Raw genomic sequence first — 6,496 nt, forward strand, 5'->3', positions numbered from 1 at the left:
CCCATTCTCATTTGATCTTAATCTAAAGACAAAAGAACATCACATTCTGAAGTGCTGAGGGGAGGATGGGGTGGGGGCTTTCCCTAGTGCCTGGTGTCTCCCTTTTCACATCATGACAGCTTTGTCATCCAGAAAGTTTATATTCAAGAACCAGACAGTTGAGATTTGAAAGGAAGTCAGAAGAAAGCCATGTCTTGAGTATGCTTACAAGTTTATGTTGGTTGCATAGATCACATTCCTCAGCTACATACAGGCCACCTGTGCCCGTTAGGATTAAACAGAAACAGGGAGGAGGGCACTGTCTAGCTCATAATACACCTAAGACCTAGGCTGACTAGATGTCACTATCTGCTTCCGCCCTGGTAAAATGTTTGGCACTCTACCACAGCTGGCCACCCTATACTTACACAGTTGTGTCCTTCAGAGTTGGCCTGAATTCCTTTTGATCCTCAGGCCTTTCAGGAGCTGTGCCTACACCCATGGGAGCTAGGAAGGCCTGAGACTGCCTGCTGAAGCTTGGGGTGTCATGGCCTTGGTCTTGTCAGCCACAGGCAGTTTCTAGTGGCTGCTTTGCCCTGTGACAGCCTAAAGTAATGGTCCCTGAGGATATCCAGGGCCTGGGTGCCCCTCAGGTAGCCATGCCTAGGGCTGGGTGAGTGTGGTTTAAACAAATACAGTCACAAAGCAGTGGCTCTCAACCTGTGGGTCACAAAGGATCCACCCTTTAAGGATCACATATCAGACATTTACATTATGATTCATAACAGCAAAACTATAGTTATAAAGTAACAAAGAAATAATTTTATAGTTGGTGGTCACCACAACATGAGGAACTATTAATGTTTGTAACGTTAGTAAGGTTGAGAACTACTGCTTTAAAGACTAAAGCACGCCCCCCAAGAAGTCTGCCTACATGTGGAGTAGAAATCAGGTGGCTGCAGCTTCCAGGGCAGCTGCATCTCCATGCTAGTGGGGCACTGCTGGTGCTTACAGCACCAGTGGGCAGGGATAAGACCCAGGTCCAGAGCAGAGAAACATTCAATTACATAATCCTACTTGAAAGATCTGGGTAGTCTTAAGTTGATGAGGCAGACTGCAGGCTGGTATAGGTGTCCCTGGCCAGGACAGGAAGTTTGTCCTTTCTCTTCTAAGCATGAGACTACATTGTCTGTCGGTGAAAGGGATGGGACGTCTGCCTTGCTGACAGCCAGCACAAATGACCAAACAGCATTACAGGACAGTTACCCAGGCCTATCATCTCCTGGGTGGTAAGTGCTTCCCTTGGCTGTGCCATAAAGGCAGTTGGAACCAAGCTGAAGTCATTCAACTGGACAGAATAACAGGTTTAAAGAAATGTTTAGACTGGAACATGAGCCACTAGAACCCTATGGATTTCTGTGGTGTCAGCTACGACACACCACTGTAAGGTCTCTAGGACCTGCTGCTATCACAGCTGTTAATCAGAGAGCCTCCTGGGCTTACTGGGTCCACTTCCTGACAGGATGGTCTGAGACAACCTGTTAAACTCAGTTCAGATTTACTGCCCAGGAGGTGGGAACCAGAGGTCTATCCCCTGCTGATCTGAGAAGTGGCCATAAGCCATCCCTGAGTGGGGACTTCTTCCTTATAACACCCACAGGGTTAAGAGGGTGAGTCCTGCTCACTGAGCAGACCGAGGGAAGGCTGAAGGAGGTGGCCCCAGGGACCATCGGTGACTTCCTGGACACCCTGCATGTAGCTGTTCCTCCACAGAAGTATCTCTCAGTGCTGCAGTGACCTCACTCTGGGCTGGCTCAACTCTGGATCTCACGTGTGGCTCCTGTAAATAACCTGGACTGCAAGGCTCCCTCCTGATCCATCTTGTCGAGTTCTGTTCCTGGAGGCCTTAACCCATTTACATGGTGTTGCTCACTGATTCATTCACAGATGAACACCTTACTACTCTATGCTTTGTCCCACTTTCAGAGTTTGGGGTTGGTTGGGGTTTTTTGCTATTTTTTCTTTTCTCCTCCTTTCCTGTCTTGTTTGGGATTGGCTGTGGTGTGGTTGTTGTTTTTAATTTTTTTCATACTCATTCCACTCCTCCCAAAGAACTAGAAGAGAAACATCTGAATTCACAATTCTATTTGGAAGATTTCAGTATTTTCTCAAGTTGATAAAACAAATTAGGGTGGAAGCTAAAATTTTGAACAAGCTGTTAACAAAATTCTCCCACTTCATGAATGTAGATACACCACACTATAGGACTGCTGTTTCCACACAAACACAGAACAGTATGGAAATTAACTCAGTTGACTAAGCCCTAGAGCAAGTTTAGGCAAATTTAAAAGTATTGAAATCACATGGAATGTGTATTACCACACTTTACCTTCTAGGCTAGAGTTAAATAGCAAATCTCAGACATTTTTATATACTCAAAAAATAATGATTATACTTTCAAAACTAACACAAGGGACTAGCCTGAGGTAAAATACCAATGCAAAAAGAAAGTACAAGCAACCAGTCTCAGGAATGAAAAAGAACGTTACTGTAGATGTTGGCTGTAAAAGATAATACAAAACTTTTTGCTAAGATCTTGAAAATTAAATTATAAAACACTTCAAACATTGAGAAACATAGAAAACCTGAGTAGTTTTATACCACTTAAAGAGTTGTTTGTTAAATCCCTTCCTACAGAAGAATTCAAGGGCCTCACAGGTCAACCGAGGAATGGGAATAGCCAAAGCTTCCAGAGAAGTGGCGCTTTGGGCTCCAGCTCAATGAGATTACCTCAACTATGAAGCCAAAACTTGCTGACGGTCCTAGGGAGGGCATCATCGCCAGCCTCAGAGTCTGTGGAAGCCAAAATCCACATCAGAGTACCAACAACCAGTCATACATTAGCATAATAAGGTCACAATTACATCAGGCCTGTCGGTGAGATCCCAAACTGATCAACATCTGAAAATCACCAGTGACAACCCACCACCATCACAGACTAAATTAAAAATGACATTATTAGTAGCTACAGAAACTATGTGTGGGGTCAAGTGGACCATGCCACCAGACAGAGGAACTGGGAAGGTTGAGCAAACCCAAGTCCCAGGGAATCTCAGAACTGAGAATGGGGCCAGCTCCTTGCCAAACTGCCTGATCTGGAACACGCCCCTCTGCATTCAGAACCAAACTGGATTCTGTCCCTGTTCTCAGACTCTGCCTTTCCTTTCCTGTTTGGCACACAAACACCCTGAGGGGAAGCCTGGATCCTCAGACCCCCATTCCTAACTCCCAGTGGCACCCCGGCGGCGTCTGGGTACACAGACTGAGAACCACAGGAACCATCTGTCCCAGCCCCTGCTGTTTCTCACACAGGCAAACATGGGCTGAGACTCCTATCATGGACTGTGCTCTGCCTCTCCTGAGAGGCTTGCCAGCAGTGCTCGGCACCCCAGCAGCGAAGCTCACATGCAACCCAACAAGGACGGTCATTTCAAACTAGTGTTGTAGTGCATACCTCAAGACTCAGCACTTGGAAGTCATGAGTTCTAGGCCAGCCTGGTCTAGAACATAGTGAGTTTCACACTGGCCAGGGTTACACAGTGAGACCCTGCCTCAAAACCTAATAGGAAAGGAAGGGAAACACACCTTTAGAAACTGTCGCCTTTATTCATTTGTTCCACTGAAACATGTATTGCCCCTAAATGTAAATGTCACCTCAGTTATGACCTTCCTGACCACTCTATTAAAAACTGTAATGTGGCCCACAGCACTCCTTACCCCTCCCCAGCTGTATTTTCCTTGGACGCATCAGCTGACAAGCTGCTATTGTATTCACTCCTTTTGTTATTCTCTGTGTTCCCTATGTACTACTTTGTCTACTATTACTCCCTCGGCTGCTGCCTCCACACTGCTGGTCACGCAACAGGGGCACAGTAAATATTTTATTTTTATGTATATGTGCCTGTGTGCGTTTAGGTGCACCAGGCGCATTCAGGTGCCCTCAGAGGCCAGAGGGTCTTGGATCCCTTGGAAGCACAGTTACTGCATCAGCTGCCTGACGTGAGTGCTAGAAATCCAAGTCGGTCCTCTGCAGGAGCAGTCAGTGTTTCTAATTGCTGAGTCATCTCTTGAGCCCCCACAATAAACATTTGAAAATGAACACAATGCATCTAAATAAGAAAGAGTGAACCTGTTAAATCCTTTTTTCTCCTGAGAGAGAGAGAGAAAGAGAGAAGAAAGGGGGGGTTGAAAAGACGTCTCCGTGGTTAAGAATATTTATTGTTATTGCAGAAACCTAGGTTTGACTCCCATTACCCTCATAGCAGATCACAACCATCTATAACTCCAGTTCCAGGGGGTTCGACACCCTCTTCTAGCCCCCATAGGCATAAGACTTGTATGTGGTTCACAGACATACATAACAGGCAAACACTCAAACACATAAAAAAGTTAAAAATAATTTAAAAAATAAAATCAGGGCATAATGACACATAGCTGTAAACCCAGCACTTCTGAGGTGAGACGAGACCAGGAGTTCAAGGTCAACCTCAGTTACACAAAAAGTTCAAGGCTAACTTAGGCTATGTGAGACCTCAAGTCAGAAAGGAAGAAAGGAAGGAAGGAAGGAAGGAAGGAAGGAAGGAAGGAAGGAGCAAAAAAAAGAGGTGCACCACCACTGAGCCTTGAAGAATTGAAGGTCTTCGGGGTCTGAAGTATTAATTAGGCATGGAATATTTTGAGCATGGAGGGGGAAAAGTGTGGATTAGTTGGAACCTGGGGCTCTTGATGACGACACCTCCATTAAATCTGGCAAGGATGCAAACTGAAACTACAGTTGTCCAACCTTTCCAAGAGACCTTTGCTCTTCTACATCTATGGTGACCCAAAGATGTTGCTGGGTGTCCCGAGTGACCTCACAGGAGGCCTCTGTGGGGAATTTCACACAAGCTAAGTATGTGAGCTATCAAGTGCTATCATGCAGAAGATTGCTCTATTCATTCCCCACCCCACCCCCAGTACCCAAAACACAGAAAAGTACATTTTAGGCAAAAGTCCCCTTTCCATGAAAAGTGACATTTAAATGTCTGTCTTCCACTGTTGTTAGGACAAAACGGTAACCAATAGATTGGGAAAAGATCTTTACCAATCCTACAACTGATAGAGGGCTTATATGCAAAATATACAAAGAACTCACGAAGTTAGACCGCAGGGAGACAAATAACCCTATTAAAAATGGGGTTCAGAGCTAAACAAAGAATTCACAGCTGAGGAATGCCGAATGGCTGAGAAACACATAAAGAAATGTTCAACATCTTTAGTCATAAGGGAAATGCAAATCCACCTCACACCAGTGAGAATGGCTAAGATCAAAAACTCAGGTGACAGCAGATGCTGGCGAGGATGTGGAGAAAGAGGAACACTCCTCCATTGTTGGTGGGATTGCAGACTGGTACAACCATTCTGGAAATCAGTCTGGAGGTTCCTCAGAAAATTGGACATTGAACTGCCTGAGGACCCAGCTATACCTCTCTTGGGCATATACCCAAAAGATGCCCCAACATATAACAAAGACACATGCTCCACTATGTTCATAGCAGCCTTATTTATAATAGCCAGAAGTTGGAAAGAACCCAGATGCCCTTCAACAGAGGAATGGATACAGAAAATGTGGTACATCTACACAATGGAATATTACTCAGCTATCAAAAACAATGACTTTATGAAATTCATAGGCAAATGGATGGAACTGGAAAATATCATCCTGAGTGAGGCAACCCAATCACAGAAAAACACACATGGTATGCACTCATTGATAAGTGGATATTAGCCCAAATGCTCGAATTACCCTAGATGCACAGAACACATGAAACTCAAGAAGGATGACCAAAATGCGAATGCTTCACTCCTTCTTTAAAAGGGGAACAAGAATACCCTTGGCAGGGAATAGGGAGGCAAAGTTTAGAACAGAGGCAGAAGGAACACCCATTTAGAGCCTGCCCCACATGTGGCCCATACATATACAGCCACCAAACTAGATAAGATGGATGAAGCAAAGAAGTGCAGGCTGACAGGAACAGGATGTAGATCTCTCCTGAGAGACACAGCCAGAATACAGCAAATACATAGGCGAATGCCAGCAGCAAACCACTGAACTGAGAACGGGACCCCCGTTGAAGGAATCAGAGAAAGGACTGAAAGAGCTTGAAGGGGCTTGAGACCCCATATGAACAACAATGCCAACCAACCAAAGCTTCCAGGGACTAAGCCACTACCCAAAGACTATACATGGACTGACCCTGGGCTCTGACCTCATAGGTAGCAGTGAATATCCTAGTAAGAGCACCAGTGGAAGGGGAAGCCTTGGGTCCTGCCAAGACTGAACCCTGAGTGAACGTAATTGTTGGGGGGAGGGCAGTAATGGGGGGAGGATGGAGAGGGGAACACCCATATAGAAGGGGAGGGGGAAGGCATAGGGGGGATGTTGGCCCGGAAACCGGGAAAGGGAATAACAATTGAA

This window comes from Rattus norvegicus, chromosome 4 (assembly GCF_021556685.1).
Source record: "Rattus norvegicus strain SHRSP/BbbUtx chromosome 4, alternate assembly SHRSP_T2T, whole genome shotgun sequence".
In the NCBI taxonomy this organism is placed as follows: domain Eukaryota; kingdom Metazoa; phylum Chordata; class Mammalia; order Rodentia; family Muridae; genus Rattus; species Rattus norvegicus.